The sequence below is a fragment of the Crinia signifera genome, chromosome 3 (assembly GCF_055691185.1).
Source record: "Crinia signifera chromosome 3, ASM5569118v1, whole genome shotgun sequence".
In the NCBI taxonomy this organism is placed as follows: Eukaryota; Metazoa; Chordata; class Amphibia; order Anura; family Myobatrachidae; genus Crinia; species Crinia signifera.
Genome location: NC_139219.1, coordinates 247,626,490 through 247,651,898, shown reverse-complemented (window position 1 = coordinate 247,651,898; position 25,409 = coordinate 247,626,490). Strand labels below are relative to the sequence as shown.

At 47.8% G+C, this 25,409-nt stretch overlaps 1 protein-coding gene across 1 annotated transcript in view; it reads right to left on the bottom strand.

The window, feature by feature from the left end:
* Positions 1-13,173: 13,173 nt before the first annotated feature.
* Positions 13,174-25,409, bottom strand: part of LOC146064386 (uncharacterized) — a 29,991-nt gene continuing 17,755 nt past the window's right edge. Inside the window, exon 5 of the mRNA XM_083177834.1 lies at positions 13,174-13,640. The gene's annotated coding sequence lies outside the window, so the exon portion shown is untranslated. The remainder of the gene's footprint in view (positions 13,641-25,409) is intronic.

The window sequence follows — 25,409 nt, the reverse complement described above, 5'->3', positions numbered from 1 at the left end:
CAGTATGTGCCCGGCTTACACCCAGTAACACCCACACCAGGTATTAGTCACGTGTACCCCTGTATATACAGCCCATGGTAATATAAGGACATAGAGGGGGACCGTCATACACATCAGTATGTGCCCGGCTTACACCCAGTAACACCCGCACCAGGCATTAGTCACGTGTACCCCTGTATATACAGCCCATGGTAGTATAGGGACATAGAGGGGGGACCGTCATACACATCAGTATGTGCCCGGGTTACACCCAGTAACACCCACACCAGGTATTAGTCACGTGTACCCCTGTATATACAGCCCATGGTAGTATAAGGACATAGAGGGGGACCGTCATACACATCAGTATGTGCCCGGCTTACACCCAGTAACACCCGCACCAGGTATCAGTCACGTGTACCCCTGTATATACAGCCCATGGTAGTATAAGGACATAGAGGGGGGACGTCATACACATCAGTATGTGCCCGGCTTACACCCAGTAACACCCGCACCAGGTATTAATCATGGTACCCCTGTATATACAGCCCATGGTAGTATAAGGACATAGAGGGGGGACCATCATACACATCAGTATGTGCCCGGCTTACATCCAGTAACACCCGCACCAGGTATTAGTCACGTGTACCCCTGTGTATACAGCCCATGGTAGTATAAGGACATAGAGACCGTCATACACATCAGTATGTGCCCGGCTTACACCCAGTAACACCCGCACCAGGTATCAGTCACGTGTACCCCTGTATATACAGCCCATGGTAGTATAATGACATAGAGGGGGGACCGTCATACACATCAGTATGTGCCCAGCTTACACCCAGTAACACCCACACCAGATATTAGTCACGTGTACCCCTGTATATACAACCCATGGTAGTATAATGACATAGAGGGGGGACCGTCATACACATCAGCATGTGCCCAGCTTACACCCAGTAACACCCGCACCAGGTATCAGTCACGTGTACCCCTGTATATACCGCCCACGGTAGTATAAGGACATAGAAGGGGGACGTCATACACATCAGTATGTGCCCGGCTTACACCCAGTAACACCCGCACCAGGTATTAGTCACGTGTACCCCTGTATATACAGCCCATGGTAGTATAATGACATAGAGGGGGGACCGTCATACACATCAGTATGTGCCCGGCTTACACCCAGTAACACCCGCACCAGGTATTAGTCACGTGTACCCCTGTATATACAGCCCATGGTAATATAAGGACATAGAGGGGGACCGTCATACACATCAGTATGTGCCCGGCTTACACCCAGTAACACCCGCACCAGGCATTAGTCACGTGTACCCCTGTATATACAGCCCATGGTAGTATAGGGACATAGAGGGGGGACCGTCATACACATCAGTATGTGCCCGGGTTACACCCAGTAACACCCACACCAGGTATTAGTCACGTGTACCCCTGTATATACAGCCCATGGTAGTATAAGGACATAGAGGGGGACCGTCATACACATCAGTATGTGCCCGGCTTACATCCAGTAACACCCGCACCAGGTATCAGTCACGTGTACCCCTGTATATACAGCCCATGGTAGTATAAGGACATAGAGGGGGGACGTCATACACATCAGTATGTGCCCGGCTTACACCCAGTAACACCCGCACCAGGTATTAATCATGGTACCCCTGTATATACAGCCCATGGTAGTATAAGGACATAGAGGGGGGACCATCATACACATCAGTATGTGCCCAGCTTACATCCAGTAACACCCGCACCAGGTATTAGTCACGTGTACCCCTGTGTATACAGCCCATGGTAGTATAAGGACATAGAGACCGTCATACACATCAGTATGTGCCCGGCTTACACCCAGTAACACCCGCACCAGGTATCAGTCACGTGTACCCCTGTATATACAGCCCATGGTAGTATAATGACATAGAGGGGGGACCGTCATACACATCAGTATGTGCCCAGCTTACACCCAGTAACACCCACACCAGATATTAGTCACGTGTACCCCTGTATATACAACCCATGGTAGTATAATGACATAGAGGGGGGACCGTCATACACATCAGCATGTGCCCAGCTTACACCCAGTAACACCCGCACCAGGTATCAGTCACGTGTACCCCTGTATATACCGCCCACGGTAGTATAAGGACATAGAAGGGGGACGTCATACACATCAGTATGTGCCCGGCTTACACCCAGTAACACCCGCACCAGGTATTAGTCACGTGTACCCCTGTATATACAGCCCATGGTAGTATAATGACATAGAGGGGGGACCGTCATACACATCAGTATGTGCCCGGCTTACACCCAGTAACACCCGCACCAGGTATTAGTCACGTGTACCCCTGTATATACAGCCCATGGTAGTATAAGGACATAGAGGGGGACCGTCATACACATCAGTATGTGCCCGGCTTACACCCAGTAACACCCGCACCAGGTATTAGTCACGTGTACCCCTGTATAGACAGCCCATGGTAGTATAAAGACATAGAGGAGGCCGTCATACACATCAGTATGTGCCCGACTTACACCCAGTAAAACCCGCACCAGGTATTAGTCACGTGTACCCCTGTGTATACAGCCCATGGTAGTATAAGGACATAGAGACCGTCATACACATCAGTATGTGCCCGGCTTACACCCAGTAACACCCGCACCAGGTATTAATCATGGTACCCCTGTATATACAGCCCATGGTAGTATAAGGACATAGAGGGGGGACCATCATACACATCAGTATGTGCCCGGCTTACATCCAGTAACACCCGCACCAGGTATTAGTCACGTGTACCCTGTATATACAGCCCATGGTAGTATAATGACATAGAGGGGGGACCGTCATACACATCAGTATGTGCCCAGCTTACACCCAGTAACACCCACACCAGATATTAGTCACGTGTACCCCTGTATATACAGCCCATGGTAGTATAATGACATAGAGGGGGGACCGTCATACACATCAGCATGTGCCCAGCTTACACCCAGTAACACCCGCACCAGGTATCAGTCACGTGTACCCTGTATATACAGCCCATGGTAGTATAAGGACATAGAAGGGGGACGTCATACACATCAGTATGTGCCCGGCTTACACCGAGTAACACCTGCACCAGTCATTAGTAACGTGTACCCCTGTATATACAGCCCATGGTAGTATAAGGACATAGAGGGGGGCCGTCATACACATCAGTATGTGTCAGCTTACACCCAGTAACACCCACACCAGGTATTAGTCACGTGTACCCTGTATATACAGCCCATGGTAATATAAGGACATAGAGGGGGCCGTCATACACATCAGTATGTGCCCAGCTTACACCCAGTAACACCCACACCAGGTATTAGTCACGTGTACCCTGTATATACAGCCCATGGTAGTATAATGACATAGAGGGGGGACTGTCATACACATCAGTATGTGCCCGGCTTACACCCAGTAACACCCACACCAGGTATTAGTCACGTGTACCCTGTATATACAGCCCATGGTAGTATAAGGACATAGAGGGGGCCGTCATACACAGCAGTATGTGCCCGGCTTACACCCAGTAACACCCACACCAGGTATTAGTCACGTGTACCCTGTATATACAGCCCATGGTAGTATAAGGACATAGAGGGGGTACCGTCATACACATCAGTATGTGCCCGGCTTACACCCAGTAACACCCGCACCAGGTATCAGTCACGTGTACCCCTGTATATACAGCCCATGGTAGTATAATGACATAGAGGGGGGACCGTCATACACATCAGTATGTGCCCGGCTTACACCCAGTAACACCCGCACCAGGTATTAGTCACGTGTACCCCTGTATATACAGCCCATGGTAGTATAAGGACATAGAGGGGGACCGTCATACACATCAGCATGTGCCCGGCTTACACCCAGTAACACCCGCACCAGGTATTAGTCACGTGTACCCCTGTATAGACAGCCCATGGTAGTATAAAGACATAGAGGAGGCCGTCATACACATCAGTATGTGCCCGACTTACACCCAGTAAAACCCGCACCAGGTATTAGTCACGTGTACCCCTGTGTATACAGCCCATGGTAGTATAAGGACATAGAGACCGTCATACACATCAGTATGTGCCCGGCTTACACCCAGTAACACCCGCACCAGGTATTAATCATGGTACCCCTGTATATACAGCCCATGGTAGTATAAGAACATAGAGGGGGGACCATCATACACATCAGTATGTGCCCGGCTTACATCCAGTAACACCCGCACCAGGTATTAGTCACGTGTACCCTGTATATACAGCCCATGGTAGTATAATGACATAGAGGGGGGACCGTCATACACATCAGTATGTGCCCAGCTTACACCCAGTAACACCCACACCAGATATTAGTCACGTGTACCCCTGTATATACAGCCCATGGTAGTATAATGACATAGAGGGGGGACCGTCATACACATCAGCATGTGCCCAGCTTACACCCAGTAACACCCGCACCAGGTATCAGTCACGTGTACCCCTGTATATACCGCCCACGGTAGTATAAGGACATAGAAGGGGGACGTCATACACATCAGTATGTGCCCGGCTTACACCGAGTAACACCTGCACCAGTCATTAGTAACGTGTACCCCTGTATATACAGCCCATGGTAGTATAAGGACATAGAGGGGGGCCGTCATACACATCAGTATGTGTCAGCTTACACCCAGTAACACCCACACCAGGTATTAGTCACGTGTACCCTGTATATACAGCCCATGGTAATATAAGGACATAGAGGGGGCCGTCATACACATCAGTATGTGGCCAGCTTACACCCAGTAACACCCACACCAGGTATTAGTCACGTGTACCCTGTATATACAGCCCATGGTAGTATAATGACATAGAGGGGGGACTGTCATACACATCAGTATGTGCCCGGCTTACACCCAGTAACACCCACACCAGGTATTAGTCACGTGTACCCTGTATATACAGCCCATGGTAGTATAAGGACATAGAGGGGGCCGTCATACACAGCAGTATGTGCCCGGCTTACACCCAGTAACACCCACACCAGGTATTAGTCACGTGTACCCTGTATATACAGCCCATGGTAGTATAAGGACATAGAGGGGGTACCGTCATACAGTACACATCAGTATGTGCCCGGCTTACACCCAGTAACACCCGCACCAGGTATTAGTCACGTGTACCCTGTATATACAGCCCATGGTAGTATAAGGACATAGAGGGGGCCGTCATACACATCACTATGTGCCCGGCTTACACCCAGTAACACCCGCACCAGGTATTAGTCACATGTACCCTGTATATACAGCCCATGGTAGTATAAGGACATAGAGGGGGTACCGTCATACACATCAGTATGTGCCCGGCTTACACCCAGTAACACCCGCACCAGGTATTAGTCACGTGTACCCTGTATATACAGCCCATGGTAGTATAAGGACATAGAGGGGGCCGTCATACACATCACTATGTGCCCGGCTTACACCCAGTAACACCCGCACCAGGTATTAGTCACGTGTACCCTGTATATACAGCCCATGGTAGTATAAGGACATAGAGGGGGACCGTCATACACATCAGTATGTGCCCGGCTTACACCCAGTAACACCCGCACCAGGTATTAGTCACGTGTACTCCTGTATATACAGCCCATGGTAGTATAATGACATAGAGGGGGCCGTCATACACATCAGTATGTGCCCGGCTTACACCCAGTAACACCCGCACCAGGTATTAGTCACGTGTACCCTGTATATACAGCCCATTGCATACAGTATACAGTCTCTTCCATTGCACAGTCCTATAATATAATCTCTGTTCTTTGTTAGTAAACCAGCGAGGTTCACCCAGAAATGGTGGAGGAAGCAAGTCACCAAGTGAGTAGTAACCGGATATTGGCCGTGAGTAAGACCTGATCGGGCAATTATCGTATGACTGCGCATGCAAACAGCCGTCCTTTTGATTACAGCCAGTGAGTGATTGGCTAGCTATTGTTATCCATACGAAAGTTGATTGACAGGCGAGGGGAGTAACGCTGGCGTGTTTCTGGCGGTAGTGAGGGCCCGCTGATGTCAGCAGCGGCCTCATTGTCCCCATCACCATTGCAGCGCCAAGTAACGCCTAGCTTACTCAGCACTGCGAACAGTTGGGAAAACCATTCCATGGTGAGTGATTGTGAAGGGTCTTCTTCTCCCGTGACTGACAGCGATCATGTGTACATTGGTGCGGGAAGGGGGTGTTTGCAGTTGGCAGGGTGGCCCAGGTCTGAATCGGGACGGTAATCCCTTCTCATTCCAGCATTACCCTATAGTAAGGGCTATATTACATGGGGGCGGTGGAGACGGGGACATTACCAGATATGGCACCATGATTAATGTAACCTATACCAGGTGGTATAAATAGGGGTCAATGATCCCTGATACTGCCTCGTAGTGATTGTATGTTGGCAGGTGATGTATAGAAACGCTCATTTTATCCCATTGCAGATTCTTCACCTGTTTCTGCTGCAGAACGCGCACCTTATAAGGTAAGTACACAGGAGCGTCACAGGGGTACTGGCTGCAGTACAGGCAAGCGGGTTCCTGGCTCTCATAACCACAGCACCACAGTAATGTCAGGGACGTCCCCACATTGTCTCTAGGATAGTTACGGTGGTCTGGCCTGTTGGGAACTTTACATTAATGTCATGTAGTCAGAATGATAATTACACAGCGAGAGCCGCGGTCTGTAGCGTCAGATTACTTCCCAGTCCCCTTATGGATAATAACCAGAACTACACCAGATCCTTCCAATGTTACTGTTGTAGGGAAAGGGGGAATGGGGTGTCGACCAGTGCACAGGTTGGTATCAAAAAGACGGTAACAACGATGGTGTATATGCAGTGGCGTAACTAATAATTCTGCGCCCTCCCCGCCAAAAATGCAGGGGGCGCCCCCCCCCTAGGGTAAACAAATCCCCCCCCCCCCCGCCACCACCGTGCGGCCGTTACCTCAGCCGTCACCTGTGCTGCCAGTCAGTGTGTAGGGGAGCCGGGGAGCGCGGAGGGGAGCCGGGGTGCGGGGATGTTGTGCGGCGGCAGGGGGGGTTACCTCCTGCCGCATCCGACCGTGTGCGCCTGGTCCCGGTTCTCCCGGCTGCTGCTGCTAGTACTGAGAAGTGACACTTGGAAAATGGCTGCCCCCATAAAAACTGTCTGCAGTATGGGGGCAGCCATTTTCCGAGTGTCTCTTTTTGTATTAGCAGCGCTGCGGCTGCAGCAGTAGCCGGGAGAGCTGGGACCCGGCACAGGTGCTGGCAGCAGAACTTGGCAGTGAGTAACTAATAATAGTCCTGCAGCCCCCCCGGCGCCCACACCCCCTCAACCCTCCTCTGCCCTCATCCTGTTACTCCCCCTGTCCTCATCCTGTTGCCCCCCTGCCCTCATCCTGTTACCGCCTGCACTAATCCTATTACCCTCTGCCCTCATCCTGTTACTCCGCTACCCTCATCCTGTTACCCCCCCCTGGCAACATCCTGTTACCTCCTGCCCACATCCTGTTACCCCCCTGCCCTCATCCTGTTACCCCCCTGCCCTCATCCACTACCCTCATCTTCAATTCCTGGAGATTCCCCCCCACACACACACAGTCATGTGCGCGTGCGCTCCTGGGAAAGTGGGCGTGGCTTTGTAAAGTGGGCCGTAGCACCAACCTGTGCAGACTTTTCTACTCCCCCTTCCTCTTTGAAATCCCCCTGCCCTCATCCTGCTACTCCGCAACCCTCATCCTCAGGGTTGCCACTTCAGGCATCTTCAATTCCTGGAGATCCCCCCCCCCCACATGCACACACACACACACCTTCATGTGCGCGTGTGCTCCCGGGAAAGTGGGCGTGGCTTTGTAAAACGGGCATGACCTCTTCAGAAAAGTGGGTGTGGCCTCTAATACAGACATGTATTAAAGTCTCTATTGTTACATTTAATAACACATTTCCCCTACTGACAACTCCTATACAGAGACCTCATACATCCTCCCCTCACCCTGACACCAGTGACAACAACTTCACAGCAACCTCCCCCACCCCCTCACTTCTCTAACATGCAAATCTGCCCCAAACACTGACCGTCCACACACACAAATCCCCCCTTCACACTGGCCTCACCATTTCCTCAGCTGACAGCACAGACGGCACTGCCCTGTGTCTGATACACAGTAGCAGCCGGCTTATCTCTCCTCCGGGGCTCAGTTTGGGAGGAAGCACTGCTGCAACATCCTAAGCTGTTGGCTGCACAGTGCTCCTCCATCATCTCCTCTCCTGCGACCCAGTTTAAATATTTCTGGAGGTAGAGGGAGTTGTGCAGCGGACAGCAACTCACAAGTCACATGCCCTGTGACTTTTCTGGCACTGTGGAGGCTTTCAAAGTCACCCGGATTCCGGGAGAATCCCAGAATCCTAGAATCCAGGAGACTGCAAAAACATCCAGGAGGGTTGCCACCGATTTAGGGAGAATCCATGAAATCCTGGAGACGTGGCAACCCTCTCATCCTGTTACTCTGCTACCCTCATCCTGTTACCCCCCCCCCATTGTGTAAATGCATTATATCGACTGTATCTTGGCATGTGATGTTAAATACAGTAAATCTTCATTCTTTAGAATTGCAGATACAGCCAGCAGATACAGCCAGCAGATATGTGCGTCTGTATGTATGTATATATATGTATGCATATGTATGCATATGTATATATATGTATGCATATGTATATATATGTATGCATATGTATGTATATGTATATATATATGTATGCATATGTATGTATATGTATATATATGTATGCATATGTATGTATATGTATATGTATGCATATGTATGTATATGTATATATATGTATGTATATGTATGCATATGTATGTATATGTATATATATGTATGTATATGTATGCATATGTATGTATATGTATATATATGTATGTATATGTATGTATATGTATGCATATGTATGTATATGTATATATATATGTATGCATATGTATGCATATGTATATATATGTATGCATATCTCCTATATATTTGGCTACATCTGTCACTCAAAGTGGGTGTCTGTGTCTATAACGCTCTGTTCCTGGACTTTCCTCTTAATGTGTGATTGCCTTCATCTGTGCTGAACACCTTTCTGAGAAATTAACCTGTTTAAAACAGGTGATGGCAATCATACATTAAGGGGAAGTCTAGAAACAGAGCATTGGGTCATGTTGGGAGGTAAGTGACAGAGAACCAGCCCAGTGAGCCCACAGACAGTGCCAGACACCCACTGCCTTCCCATGTTGCCCAGCACTACTACTCCACAGCCACCAGGAGAGCGCCCCCCTCCCGCGATTTGCGGCAAAACCTCCCCCCCGCGCGCCCCCCCCTCCCGCGATTCGCGGCAAAAACACCGGCTCCCCCGCGACTCCCCCTCCCGCGATTCGCTGCAAAAAGAACCCCCCCACGACCCCTCCCGCAATTCGCGGCATAACCACCACCCCGCGACCCCCCCCCTCCCGCGAATCGCGGCAAACCCTCCCCGTGACCCCCCCCCCGATTCGCGGAAAAACACCCCCCCGCGACCCCCCCTTGCACGATTGGCGGCACCCCCCCTGCGACCCCCCTCCCGCGATTCGCGGCACCCCCCCCCCGCAATTCGCAGCAGCCCCAGGATTAAATGGCACATGCAAAACACTGACATGGCTATGGTCGACAATGAAAAAGGTTGACATGAGTTTTTGAAGATTTATTTTTAATTTTTTTCATTGTCATGTGTCGACATGGACACCAATGAAGTGGCACACTTATGTCAACATTTACATGTGTTGACCTATCTGTGTTGATTTTTTCTTGTGGCGATTCGCGTCACACACCCCCCCACAACCCCCACTCCCGCGATTCACGGCACACACACACACACCTCCCCCGCGATTCTCGGCACCCCACCCCGTGACCCCCCCTCCCGTGATTCACGGCACCCCCCGTGACCCCCCACCTCCCGCAATTCGCGGCAACCCCCCACCGGAACCCCTGTGAACCCCGCCCTCCCGCGATTCGCGGCACCCACCCCCGCAGCCCCCCCTCCCGCAATTCGCGGCACCCCCCCCGTGATTCGCGGCAGCTCCAGAATTAAATTGCACATGGAAAACACTGACATGGCTATGGTCGACAATGAAAAAGGTTGACATGAGTTTTTGAAGTTTTTTTGTCATTTTTTGAACATTTTCATATTCATTCTCCTGTGTCGACATGGACACCAATGAAGTGCCACACTTATGTCAACATTTACATGTGTTGACCTTTCTGTGTTGATTTTTTTCTTGTGGCGATTCGCGTCACACTCCCCGCAACCCCCCCTCCAGCGATTCGCGGCACCCCGGCACCCCCCCGCGACCCCCCCCCCCTCCCGCAATTCGCGGCAACCCCCCACCGGAACCCCCATGAACCCCGCTCTCCCGCGATTCGCGGCACCCACACCCCGCAACCCCCCCCCCTCCCGCAAATCGCGGCACCCCCCGTGATTCGCGGCAGCCCCAGGATTAAATGGCACATGCAAAACACTGGCACGGCTATGGTCGACAATGAAAAAGGTTGACATGAGTTTTTGAAGATTTATTTCATTTTTTGAATGTTTTCATATTCATTGTCATGTGTCAACATGGACACCAATGAAGTGGCACACTTATGTCAACATTTACATGTGTTGACCTTTCTGTGTTGATTTTTTCTTGTGGCGATTCGCGTCACACCCCCCCGCAACCCCCCCTCCCGCGATTCGCGGCACCCCCCGTGACCCCCCACCTCCCGCAATTCGCGGCAACCCCCCACCGGAACCCCCCACCGGAACCCCTGTGAACCCCGCCCTCCCGCGATTCGCGGCACCCAACCCCGCGACCCCCCCCTCCCGCAATTCGCGGCACCCCCCGTGATTCGCGGCAGCTCCAGAATTAAATTGCACATGGAAAACACTGACATGGCTATGGTCGACAATGAAAAAGGTTGACATGAGTTTTTGAAGTTTTTTTTTCATTTTTTGAATGTTTTCATATTCATTCTCATGTGTCGACATGGACACCAATGAAGTGCCACACTTATGTCAACATTTACATGTGTTGACCTTTCTGTGTTGATTTTTTCTTGTGGCGATTCACGTCACACCCCCCCACCCCCCCGCAACCCCCACTCCCATGATTCACGGCACACACACACCCCCCCGCGATTCTCGGCACCCCACCCCGTGACCCCCCCTCCCGTGATTCACGGCACACCCCCCGCGACCCCCCCCTACCATGATTCGCCGCAACCCCCGCCCCCGTAACCCCCCTCCCGCGATTTGCGGCAACCCACCCCGCGACCCCCCTCCCGCGATTCTCTGCAATCCCTCCCGCGATTCGCAGCATCCACCCCCCCACAACCCCCCCTCCTGCAATTCGCGGCACCCCCCGCGACCCCCCCTCCTGCAATTCGCGGCACCCTCCGCGACCCCCCCTCCCGCGATTCGCGGACACCTAAGTTGCAATACAGGGCATCTTTCATACAATTCTAACCATATTTCTCATATACAAACGTTCACAAATTAAGGGGCGCAGCCCCTTACGACGGTGTAAAGAGCGCCCGTAGGGCGCGATGAATCACCTAGTGTATATATATGTATGCATATGTATGCATATGTATATATACATACATACAGTCTCACACACACCCCGTGGGGGTCATTCAGATATAGGACTCACCAAATCATCCTGAACCTGCCGCCACCATCACGGCCTGCTGATTGCTACACTGCTCCTGGCGCGGCTGCTCACCGGTACTGCGGTCTCTGCAACGGAAAAACTAATTTGTGATTTACATCTGGCTGGAATTGCCTTTTTATTACAACCAATAAACAGTGATGTCATCATTACACGGTCTGGTCACTTACTATTGCTACTTGCAGCTCACATATTGGAGGTTATTCTGGTTGACTCGCAAAGGCTGCAAATCTCGCTGTCTTTGGCACACCGCCCCATCGCACGCCACGATCCCCTGCAGGCATGTGAATGGATGTTTTGCATAAACATCCATTCGCAGCCTTGCGTGCAGGGACAAAATAATTTCATGGTTGATGACCATCGTATGAATTTGCCAGCGTGCAGATCTGAAGCACCTCTGTGGTGTTTTAGATCTACGGGTGCCCTGACATCCGCTGCCCGACCCCCACACCATCGGGGAATTACCACGGGAACACACAGCATTTTCATGGAAATGCCCATGAAACGCTGGGCGTTCCCATGGGCAAATCCCCCGGCCCGCCGCCCCCTGCCCGCACTGTTTTGTGCGAGCACCAGGTGAATAATCTATTCACCGTGGCCACTCGCACACAGCCGCTGCACATGTGCATAAATTACTATGCACATGCACAGTCGCAAAAAATCGTTCCCCCCCGTGCGGTCGCGCCCATTATGCTTAGTGAGTAAAAGGTATTTCAGCTTTGAAGCAGATTTGGGCTGTGTAATCTGTGCTGGATGGGCCCATCATATATGACCTGCTGTGGGGTGTAATGCGGCCACACCCGATAAATGGGGTAATATTCACCCCTGTAGAGTCGGAGATACCCGCAGGGCCGTCGCTACCCGTTTACCAGAGCCTGCAAAGCAAGGAGGCGCTGTGTTCCATAGGCGCTTCCCTGCTCTGCGACTCTACTGAGTCTGCCACTGCACAGAATGGGATGTGCGCTGCTGCTGCTGCGCCTGTCACAGTGTGTGACAGCCAGGCAGCAGTGCTGGCAGCAGAGGGGAGAGAGGGATAAGTGCAGCAGTGGGTCGGGACACTCCGGAGGACAGCAGCACCACCAGGGGAAGTCCTGGTCTGCAGAAAGGTACAGGAAGTATAAACTGCGCTAAATATAAAGAAACAGTGTATGCAGGGCCGGTGCAAGGCACCGGAGCGCCCCAGGCGAGTCGGGGTGGGGGCGCCCCGGTGCCGGGGGGGGGGGAGCACCTGTACTGCGGCGCTGTGTATTTAAATCTGGCGGCGGAGGCAGCGGGGGTCCCTGCCGGTCTATGCGGAAGCGCTTCTAGTGTGAAAACACTGGCAGCACGCTGATTGGCTGAGATCAGCCTGCGCCGTGCTGCCAGAGTTTTCACACTAGAAGCACTTCCGCATAGCCTGGCGGATAGCGCTCGTGATTTCTAATGGACTGCAGGGACCCCCGCTGCCTCCGCCGCCAGATTTAAATACACAGCGCCGTAGGACAGGTAACCGGGCGGCACAAAATGCCGCCCTCCAGTGGCCGGCGCCCTAGGCAAATGCCTAGATTTGCCTAGTGGTGGCGCCGGCCCTGAGTGTATGACATAAAAATGTACAATTTAATATATGAAATGCATAAAAAAATCAAAAACCAATATAAACAATGAAGCGATAATGATATAAAATGATTAAAATTACTGCAAATCGTTAATCAATCAGTGCATTGTACATGAGTGTATGGATAATCACCCTTCCTTTGTGGTCCACCAGTACTGGGGAAGTCCTTTTGTTTATAGAATTGTAATATCCAGTAAATGGAAAGTGGGGGGTCTCTTCCTCTCCTTTGCCAATATGAAACTGGGTCTGTTAGGAGGTGGCGTTCCTCCAAAGGTGGTGTTGCTGCAGTGAGTTTAGTATTTGCTACAGGGAAAACGTAGGAACATAATTTTCAATTCCTTATTTATCAGTTGTATACTTTTGTTTGCAGTGTTTCTGAGTTTCTTTTATATTTTCTCTTTGTTCTTTTGTACAGTATACCTATGACTCTGGGAGCACCAATTAATAATATATACATTTGCGTATGATAATAAATCTATATATTGGTTTCAAATTGTCACAGTAAGAATTGTAGTCTGTGCGAGAATTTCCTTTCCCTTTCCCCCTTTTCCCCCTCTCTTTCCCTTGCGAAGATAGTGTTTCTGAGTACCCCAGTCTTGCTTCTCACAGACTGCATCACCAATTTCACACATTAGTCCTGGTCTGCACCTTCCTTCCTCACTGTGGTGCTGAGCCCCTCCCCCTGATCTCTGCATCAGGGTCAAGAACTGCATGTGCAGAGCAGGGATTGGAGGATCTCGACACATACTGATTAGAAGAGAGCCCCTGATTGGTGGAGCCTAGGGATGGCCATCGTTGCCATTGCCATCAATGGTTGCCATCGATGGCAATTCTGCAACTGGTCATCGATAGTGCTAAACTATGCAATGGATGACCATCTATATTTTTACATATCGATGGTCATCCATTGTGTTTGATTGATTGGCCTGTGGGCCAATCAAATCACGGGAAGCCGAGCTTTGCGGGTGTCGGGAGCAGAGCTATGTTCCGTGTCCCAGCACTTTAAAAAAAATCAAAACATCGTTTTGCTGTTCCATCGATGGAGGGAAACCATCTAGTTCTCTCCCATCGATGACAAAAGTATTCAATATCGGCCATGAACCATCAATGATTTTGAATCATCGATGGCCATCCCTAGTGGAGCCTACCATTCACCACTGACCCCTGGAACACCGAGGATCCCACAGCTGAGCACATGGCTTCCTCTGTAAGTTACTGCACCCAGCACCTTGCCTCCTCTGCCCCTGTAGCTCCTGCCTCTCTGCAGCCTCTCTCTCTCTCCTCATCTGTTCTACCCCCTCCTTACCCAGCATCTGTCCCCCTCTCCCTAGCCAGTACCCCCGCCCTCTCCCTGCCCAGCATTTGTCCCCCTCTCAATGCCCAGCATTGTCTCCCCATCCCTGCCCAGTATCTGTCCCCCCCATCCAGTGGCGTAACTATAAATTCTGCTCCCCCCTGCCAAAAAGTTTTTGGCGCCCCCCCCCCCCCCCCGGCTCCTCTCCGGCGTGTTTCCCCTGCGTGTGATGTCATCACATAACGGAGAAGCTAAAGCAGGAGAGAGGAAGAGAGACCAGCATACACTGATGCTTCCCTTGACTCTGACACATCCCAGGCCACCCTAGCATGCCCATCCGCCTGCCCATCCTCTACACAGTAGCCAATAGCCGGCTGTGTACAGTAAATTTAATCAGTGGGGGGATTTGTCATCTCTGCCATTGCCGCACCCGCACTGTGGCTGACTCGCCTCCTGTGCTCAGCCAGTGGGCAGCGGCAGGCAGCAGCATGTCAGTGCGTCGAGCGGGTGCCAGCGCCCAAACAGACCCCACTGCTTCTTGCTCCCCCAAGCGGCTGCTGGGGCTGCCTTACAGTAGTTACGCCACTGCCCCCATCTCCCTGCCCAGCATCTCTCCACCCTCCCTGACCAGTATCTCCTCCTCTCCCTGATCAGCACCTGTCCCCCCTCCTGCCCCCTATCCCTGCCCAGTATCTGCCTTCCTCTCCCTGCTCAGCACCTGTCCCCCTCCTGCCCAGTATCTGCCCCCCTATCCCTGCCCAGTATCTGCCTTCCTCTCCCTGCTCAGCACCTGTCCCCCTCCCTGCCCAGTATCTGCCCCCTCTCCCTGCTCAGCATCTGTCCCCCTCTCCCTGCCCAGCATCTGTCCCACCTCTCCCTGCCCAGTATCTGCCCCCTCTCCCTGCCCAGAATCTGCCCCCTCTCCCTGCCCAGCATCTGTCACATATCTCCCTTCCCAGTATCTGCTCTCCTTTTCCTGCCCAACATCTGTCCCCCCCTCCCGCTCAGTATCTGCCACCCTCTCCCTGCCCAACATGTCATCCCTCTCCTTGCCCAGTATCTGCCCCCTCTCCCTGCCCAGCATCTGTCATCCCTCTCCCTGCCCAGTATCTGCCCCTCTCCCTGCCCAGCATCTGTCCCCCCTCCTGTGCAGTATCTGCCCCCCTCTCCCTGCCCAGCATCTGTACCCCATCTCCCCACACATAGGCATGCGCTGAACATTTTATTAGGGGGTGCACCATCAAAGGGGTGTGCGTAGCATCACCTATTGGGCATAGCTAACACTGCTCATTGGGTGTATCGAACACTGCCAAACTGGCGTGTCTACCATCATCTATTGGCAATCGCTACAATATAAAACGTCTCTCTGCCACACCATAATCTCCTGCCTAGTTCAGCTCTGTGTAACAGTACATGCAAATAAAGTCACAAACATATATGGATGATGCAGGTATGTAGTGATATGACAATGGTCTAGTACAATTAACAATGCAAAACACATAATTGATTGATGGGCGCGTCTTTTAATGGAATACAGTTCTAAACAGAAAAAGTCGTTGGTAAAAGGTATCGCTAATGGCAGGGAGGTGTTCATTAATGTGGGCACAGCATTAGGGGGTGCCTGTGCACCCCTAACACTCAATGTGCGCACACCTATGTCCCTGTCTCTCTCTCTCTCTCTCTCTCTCTCTCTCTCTCCCCCCCCTCCTTCTATGCTCACTCTCTGTCTTAAACCTCTCACCCTCTTGCTCTCTGCACCATGTTTTTCTTTGTCTGTGTTTCTCGCATCCCCCTTCTGATGATCACATGGTGAAAGAATATTTATTACCACTTATTTTATTATATAGATTTTTAAGAGCTGTATTCATGTCTTACAATCTGTGTCAGTTGGAATGAAGGACATTACAGGTGACTAAAACCTTGCGCCAAGCTTAGTTGCAATAAAGTAGTGACCCAATAGTCTGTAAACCATTGGATCCTGGCAAAGTGAATAAAGAGCCCGATTAGTGGTTCCCAAACTTTCTTATATCACTGCTCCCTAGAGTACCAGCATTTCTAGTCTTCTGCCACACCTAAAAAATAAATCTAGCATCACTTGGCATTGGCAATACCTAACACCTGCTGGCAGACCCTTGACAACTTTACACAATAAAATGTCAGCTGAGAGCACAAAAGAGTCTTTACAAATGAATATATAATAATAGCTATTGTATAATATCCACTGAAACGTCTGTCTACAATCATTTACAAAGACTTTTATAGACTCTCCATCATAAGCCATAACCCCTTTCATCAGATACAAAATTATCTGATCCTGGACTTACTGTCACATGAGTTGATGTACATAATGTGAAGGATCAGGAGTAGAGAAATGTTGTACCTGGTGGAAAGGATCATGTTGGTCGAGTATGCTGTCAATATGCAAAAATTCTACACTAGCCCCCTCCATAAACTCACCAACTCAACATACTTGCAATCATAGAAAAATATGTAACGCAATTTACACAAGCAAATATATGAATTTGGATAAGTATTACATTAGACAGGAATATGACATGCATGCAAAGCTATTTTTAATTTTAATTGCTTTATAAACGTCTCTTGTTGATCTGCAACACAAAGACATATAAATGTAATAGAGTTGTAAGACTGTAAGCATTATCATTAAAGGTAATTTAAACATTTTAAATAGCCTTGCTGTTGCTCTAAACTAGTGTTCAAGTGCTTTGGAAATCAAAATAACTTAATTGTATTGATGTATTAAATAATTACAGTGTTAATGCATTTTTATATAAGCATCCAGCACAAACAATTATAAGGAAATAATGATAAATATAATGCATCCAGTGATTCTAAGATAACTAATTCTCACAGGTACTTAGGAAGAGAATATCTGTTTAGATCAATATCCAATTAAAAGCCTAGCTATTTTTATTCTTCTGTTAGACTTCTCATCAAATTACAACAGCTCAAGCCATTAGTAAATCTTATTAGTTTCATGCTGGTCCCTTGAGATCTGTCCCCACCTAACTAAAACACATATTCTATAGAATAATTCAAATCACAGTGTGATCTAGTTTGTTTTTAATTTTTTTGGGGTGAGTTTGTGCAAAGTAATTAGATGAAATCATAGCAACTGAAACCACGTCTGTTATAGATAATAGGCTAATGGACCAGCTGCAAACAGAAGAAGAGGCTTGTAAATAATGGAATACAATCATTTCTAAAGTGGTACTGTATGGTAAAAAATGGCTTCCAAAACCAAGATTACATACACAAGTCAATTGCCGCAAAAAGAGAAGATCAAATCAGATGAAGATTGTACTTTGATTACTGTGTGTGGTTATGCATTCAGAGCCAATTTTTCTAAAAGATTGGGGGTGCTTCACCATATACCTTGAAAATGGAATACATGAATACAAATAGTGGCTACCTGCTGCACTCAAAGAGCTATGGGTTATACATATAGAGCATTATTTAGAGTTAAAAGTTAATCCAGATGGAAGTTAAAATTTTGTACATACTGTAGGCAAAACAATATGTTACTACAGGGGAAAGACATTTTAACATGTGAGCACAGATTTAGAGTTGGGAGGAGATGCACTCTAACCCAATGTATTAAGTGTTTATATTAATTTCCTCATATCTCACAATATGGAATATTCTAAATAAATATTTAAATATATCTGTATGAAGCTTAGGACACCAGGGATCTAGTATACATATGAAGGGTCAAGTTGTAAAGGGTCAGATTTAAATTAATAGCAGCGTTATAGCTGCGTTCTATTAGTTCTAACTTCATTGGATATCGATTGTGAATTGACTCCTCTCAACAGGTTATCCTATTTCAGAATTCTACTGCAGAATATCGCTTTAAACTGTAAAAAGCTGTTATTGTGATTTTATATCAACAGTATGTAAAGAACTTCAAAATATTGGGATAGTGTTACTGATCTTGCATTTGTTAGGTCTGATTAGCACCTATTGCTGGTGGGGGAGGTGTATTGGGAGGGGCAGTTAATTCAGGATGGACATATGTTTATGTAGGCTGATATACTGTATTCAATATAGCTTGGGAAGCCAGTCTTTCAGGACGCTAGGCATCTAGTATGTGAAGGGTCTATTTATAAAGGATCAGCTTTAAATTAATAGGAGCATTATAGCAGCATTAAACCGAAGGATACCAGAAGGCAAACAACAAACCAACCTTACTTCTGAAGGACTGCTTTATAACCACGAAACTCAGGAACATTAGCTGATCTCAATGCACCTTTGCCATGAGAACACCTGGACAAGGCCCACCACCCCTACAGCTCACAACACTAGGACTTCCCCCAGGCCTACCTCTCATGGTGACCATGGAGCTGTGGGGGGAAAGCACTAGGGCCAGCCTATGTAGCAACACTTTCCCGATACTTGAATGTGCTCCCCACTTGCTCATAACCACCTGTACTGCTCTCATGAGACCAGGACATTTATGACTTTATGAAAATATCTAAATGTTCCCCTTTTGTCAGTCCCGTTAATTTGTTTTTACATCTTTTCAGCACCTACCAGTGCTGTGGCATACCTTTAGGGGTATTTACAAAGCATATGTGTTGTAAAAGGACAATGATTTTCCCAGCTGTGCCCTGCCCTTTTAAAACAAAGGCCCTTATTCTGATCGGTGCTTACTTTCCCGAATTCCTACGGTGCTGTCCGCACGCAACGCTGTGCGGTGGCGTGCGGACATCGTCCGTAGAAACGCCCACGGGTCCTCTGCATTCGGACGGACTCACTCTTTAAGAACAGGGCGTGTGTACGGACGACATACTGTACAAACCTTGCGTGTGCGGTGGACACGCACAGATTCTGCACGGTCTTACCGCGTAAGCACGGTCTTACCGCGTTAGAACGGACGGAAAGCTGGCCGTACGCACCGATGCGGAGTATTTACGCTCAATACAACACTTTTTTACTGAGTACACACAGCGATCACATGACCCACTTAGGCAATTAGGCAACCTCATTAAAAAGGGATTGTTATCTATTTGAATCAATTAAATCCTAATCTATACTGAACCACATTCCTAGTACATTCATTACACACATTAACCCTTACAGCATGTGACCCTAACATACATCTATATACACTATTTACATTTTTCTAATTTAAAAGATTTTAAACAAGTTACACATATACTTTCCCATTTTAAATAAACACACAGACAACTTCGAACTGTAATAAACAATTTATTTACATAAAATTTTTTAGTTTAAACTTGAAAAAAAAAACAATTACAAGTCCCCCTCAACTAGCTTGTCGATCTCAATCAGCACCTGCCGCAAGTGGCCTCTGATCCATAAGAGGGCCCCACGGAGACCCTCTTGTGCTTGTGCTGGCTCATCTGTGGACCAAATCAAAATTGAAAAATTATTAATGATATTCAGGCATACATTTAACATAGTCATACCTAAATTTTAAACATGCACCGTGACAGGTGTGTGTGTGTGTATATATATATATATATATATATATATATATATATATATATATATATATATATATAGACACATATATAACTATATATATGACACATACAGCTATACATACATGCATACATACTACATGGAAAGCCTGTTTTTTCCCCTCTACCCTTTACTCTGTAGAACACCTCACAGTCATAGTGCTCCTTCTCAATCCAAACCCACCCATGACTAAGCTCTGAGAAGCATGTCACGTGCTGCACCAATCCCAATTCTGCAAACAAAGTTCAGTGTCTGTTATATGATGGAGCGTGGCAGGGGAGTTACACAACTCTCAGGAATGCTCAGTACATTTGTGCAATCAAGCATGGCTTGCCTGCTGATGGTCTGCTCCAGAAATCATTGTCATAATGCCAGTTAGGTGAAGCTGCAGCAATAACCCACTCCCATGCACAAAATCATTACAAACACAAAATCAACAAACAATTATGGTGCCAAACATACATGCAGACCGCAGGGGGAGGTTAGCTACAGGAGGGCCCAGGGGCACTGACCACTTGTTACTCCAGTCTAAGCCACGCCTGTCCATACTCCATTTATTCCATACTGAATCTAGTTTACAAAGATCAATCACCAGTAAACTACTCCCCTATATGAGGCTACAGATTGTATGCTTGCAGCAGGGACATGTAACCCTTACATGAGCAAGTCATCCCTTTCTTCCAGGATACAGATTAACTGCACAGGTTCAGTGTCACTTAAAATCGACCTGAAAGCCATCCCCACAACCTGTGTCATTAATATGTGTCCAGGATGAAAGGGATGGTTTGGCCACCCTATCTAACCCCAAAGTGTGTCTGTTGCTACCCAATTTGTTGTTTGACTTTATAGTATTTTCAAACACAATTGAATCACCAGTGCTACATATCAAATAGTAGATGACAAAAGGAATGATGATTCTTTATGTATACATACCACTTTCGGCCGCCTGCTCCACTTAACAGGCCTCCTCATCCTCCCCCTCTTCCTGGCCCTCCTCGGCTGCCACCACCTCCTCCTTGGCTGCCACCTCGTCCACCAATGGCAGCACCTCCGCCTCCACTGCCCACACATCCTCCTCCACTTCCTCCCTTTCCTCTGCCTCCACTTCCTCCGCCACCCCTTCTTCACTTTCACCCTCCTCGGCCATAGCTGGCTCCGCCTCCTCCTGGGCCTGGGACGCCTCTGACTCCTCCCGGGCCTGTCTTGCTCGATCACGTGCTGTGTTTGGGAAAATTCAAAAAAGTGCCAATTAGTGGTCATTTGTATGAAGCCTTATCAAGCTATAATTGCAAAGGTTATAAGTACTGATAATTGTACAGGCAAACAGCTCCTTAGTGGCCTTTACAAAACACAGCCTGTAACATGGCAGGTATGCTGTGACATTTGGGCCATTGTAAGCATCACAAGCATTAATCCTCCCCAATAACATATTTTATGACCATTACAGGGTGTCAAACAGGAAGTAGCACACATATAGTGTATGCCATGTTTAACTCATGATCAGGCTGGTGACCTTAGTGGCTTAAATAATGTCAGGTAAGAAATCAAGTACAAATGGACATTTACTGTAGAAACACTCACATCTAGCAATACTGCCCCTGATTTGCTGGAGCAAATCCGGCTGCCGACGCCTCAGGTCAGACCACCGCCGCTCCAGCTGAGCGATGGTCCGCCGCACCTGTGTGCGGGCGAATATGCGGCGGCGGGCCACCGCATACGCATTCCGCTTCTGGCGGTTGGTAATGAATGGGCCCTCCCGCCATAGCCTGGTCTCCATAACGGAGACCAGTGTCCTGAGCTCCGCAGCTGAAAAGGGTGCTGCTCTTCCATATGCCGCCATCTTAGCAATGGCACAAATCAAGCAATCATGTGCTGTCATTGGTTGATCAGAGTGATATTTGGTATTAACTTTATTGTTCATTTTTACACTAACAGCGTGTATGCGCCCGAACAGACGGCTAACCCATTGCATCGCACACCCACACTTGCTGTACCTTTGCATAGTTTAGCAGACCATCCTAAACAGACAGTGTCAAATAAGATGGGAACCCATTATATATAATCTATAACAATCACCAAACATGGGTATAAGCAACAGGTGAAATAGTCTGCATCACTAGCCACTTACACCTAACTCAACAAGGTACTAAACAGCTATTTTATAATGAAAGCTATGCAGCAGAAACATAGCAAATAGTGGCAGAACTTTTCCCAAAATTAGGCCATGCTGCCATGTGTACACTTACCTTCTACTGGCCCATACTAGAGAGGTGGAATGAAAAGTAGCTAGCATCAAGGCTGAATTTGGAGAGCTTTCACCTGTCATTTGGATGCTAGCACTGATTACTTGTGCCTAAGTGGTACACTGGATTTACATATGGAATGGGTATTGTCATTTCTACTACATACCAAACAAGTGCACAGTACAGATGTACATTCACATATCCATTTCATGTATGACCTCAGTTTTATTTGGTGATTGGTGTACTAATCTGCATTTACCTACTAAATCAGACTTACTCAGTCTGCCAGGTTTTTTTTTAATTTTTGGCCGCAGCAGGGGGCGTGGCCTATGCGCCGCACGGTTGACGCTGCCGTACGGAACGTGGCCGTACGGAACGCAGGGTGGCGCTGATGTACGCTGATTACAGAAATAGTATATAAAGGTGTGTTTGCCAAATGCAATGTGGTTGCACACATGTCTGCATCTGAGGAAGAGCAGGAGTTGCAGGACCTATTTGCTCAGATGGACACCAGCACCACCTATGTCCCCATCAACCCTGAACAGCCATTGGGGGAAGAGCAGCCAGATGGGCCATCGACATCAGGCCAATTGGCAGCTGGCCCATCCTCAGCATCAGCAGAATCATTGGGAACACAGCAGGTGGCTTCCCAACAGAGTAGCCTGGCCAGCACTTCAAGTACAGCAACCGGTGGCCGTGGCAGTGGCGGTGCCAGTGGCAGTGGCGGTGCCAGTGGTCGTGGCCGTGGCCGCAATCGGGCAACAGAGGAACCAACCACCAGAAACATGGCATATGAACCGCAGGAGCTTGCCATCCTGGTGACCCGGGCACGGGATTTGATCGAGTGCCCACCGGAAAAGTTGACACACACAAGGAGATGGAAGATCTGGGAGGACATAACGGCGGAGATTAATATGGTGGCTCCACAAGTTCGTGAGGCAGAAAAAAGCAAAGTGTGGAGCGCTAAGAACTAGTTGGATCAATATGGTATAAATCAATCTATTTATTTTATATATTTTATAGTGGGCTATCCACTGAAAAGGTATAAAAACGTGTACACAGTAATACATAAAAATTATATCAAATCACATTAACATATACAAGTTAGGTAAAATTGGGTATGATACTTATGAGCTGGATTCTTGATGGATTGTCCTTATTGGAGGTATTTTATTGTACGGTCTGTGGTAGTGTGAAGAAAGGGTCCATAAACCTTGCCGGATAAGTGACGCTGGAGGAAGAGTATTCGCCCACTGGGATTGTGGGTATCCTCAACAAGATGCGCCCCTACGATCCTTATTTTGCAGGTGGTGGTGTCCCAAATTTGATGTTACCATATGATGGAATAAGGTCCAAACAGACAGTCCAGTATAGATGTACCAGGTAATACTCCAAAGGACAGGATATCCAGTTTATCAGAAGCCCAAAGTAAAATCAATTCAGCAGGTGCTCCCCCTTACTATTTGCTGTTATTGTAAGGCTTCGACTGTTGGTGCACATAAAAGGCACTGCATTACAGCAGTAAAACTCAATAATAATGGAAATATCTTCCCTCTCATTTGTAAATATTTTATCATTTTTTTCAGATTTTTCAGCTTTTCTTGCTCTTAACTTGAATTATTGCATATGAAACAGAATTTTAACACCTTTATACAGTACAGTATATGTATCTTCAGTGGGTCTGAAAGCTTCCATCTATGGTAATAGTAAATTACTGTAAGTGTCAGTAGTTACAACAGAAAAGCCCATAACACTAAACCCATTCTTTAAAAACTCTTATCCCATTTTAACAGCAATCGTATGGTGAAAACCAATCGCCATTATAATTTTCTGCTTCCATTATTAGCAGCACAATGAATAGATGTTCCCAGTACCAAACACAGAACTCCTACAGTAATACAGTGGTCAATCCTTATGTATGTGATTGCCACAGTGTTTTTAACACCGGCAATGGCACTTGAATTTGAACCCTTCACAAGCTGAATCACCATGCTTCGGCCCTTATTCAGATCTGATAGCAGTACAAATTTGTTCTCAAAATGGGCAACACCAGGTGCACTGCAGGTGTGGCAGATGTAACATGTATAGAGTGAGTTAGATTTGTGTGAGTTATTTTGTTTCTGTGCAGAGTAAATACTGGCAGCATTATTTTTACACTGCAATTTAGATTTCAGTTTCAACACACACCACCCAAATTTCACTCTCTCTGCATATGTTAAATTTTCCCCACCTGCAGTGCACACATGGTTTTGCCCATTTTGCAAACAAATTTGTACTGCAATCAGATCTGAATAAGGGCCTTTCGATCAGAAGTATTGTGAGCCCTATTGGGCAGCGAGCAGTATTGCGCAAATCTTGTCCACCCTAACATGCAGCCGCTGCTGCGATGAATTGCACTCAGGAGTTCATTGTATGAAATTGGATTGACCCCATGTCTCTGACTGCAATTATTACCCAGTGCCTAGAATTATTGGAGAGTCAAAGGTGTAATCAACATTAAAATATTCATCTCAATTGTCATTGAAAATAGGAAATTAAGACTCCAGTAGATATGTTACAAATATTAGTAATATGTCTGACAATTTCAACAGAAGGCATCAATAAAATGAGAACAATAATATTCTAAATCAATTTAGTAAATCATTTAGTAAATTAGTAAATATTATTTATTTACTTTTTAAAGAATAGAATTATTTTAGGATAAGCACTATTTTGGCAGGGAAAAAAAAAACTAGAATATCTCTATATCAACTGAGTCCAAAGGCATATTTGGGAGGAATAAACCTGTCGTGCATACGGAGTTACGGGCTGGCGGCTAACTATCGGTACCAGTAGATTGGATAAATAACACAGATAACTATGCAAACGTAGGACTAGAACAAGCATTTTGTCCTGAAGTGCCTTTAAGCAGCCTACTGCATATTAGACCATCTTAATTCCCAATTAAAATACTGGATAATCCACTACTGACCTCTACCTGTAAGGCAAGGAGAACCGCCCAAGCTAGGTTGGGATTATCTCTATACA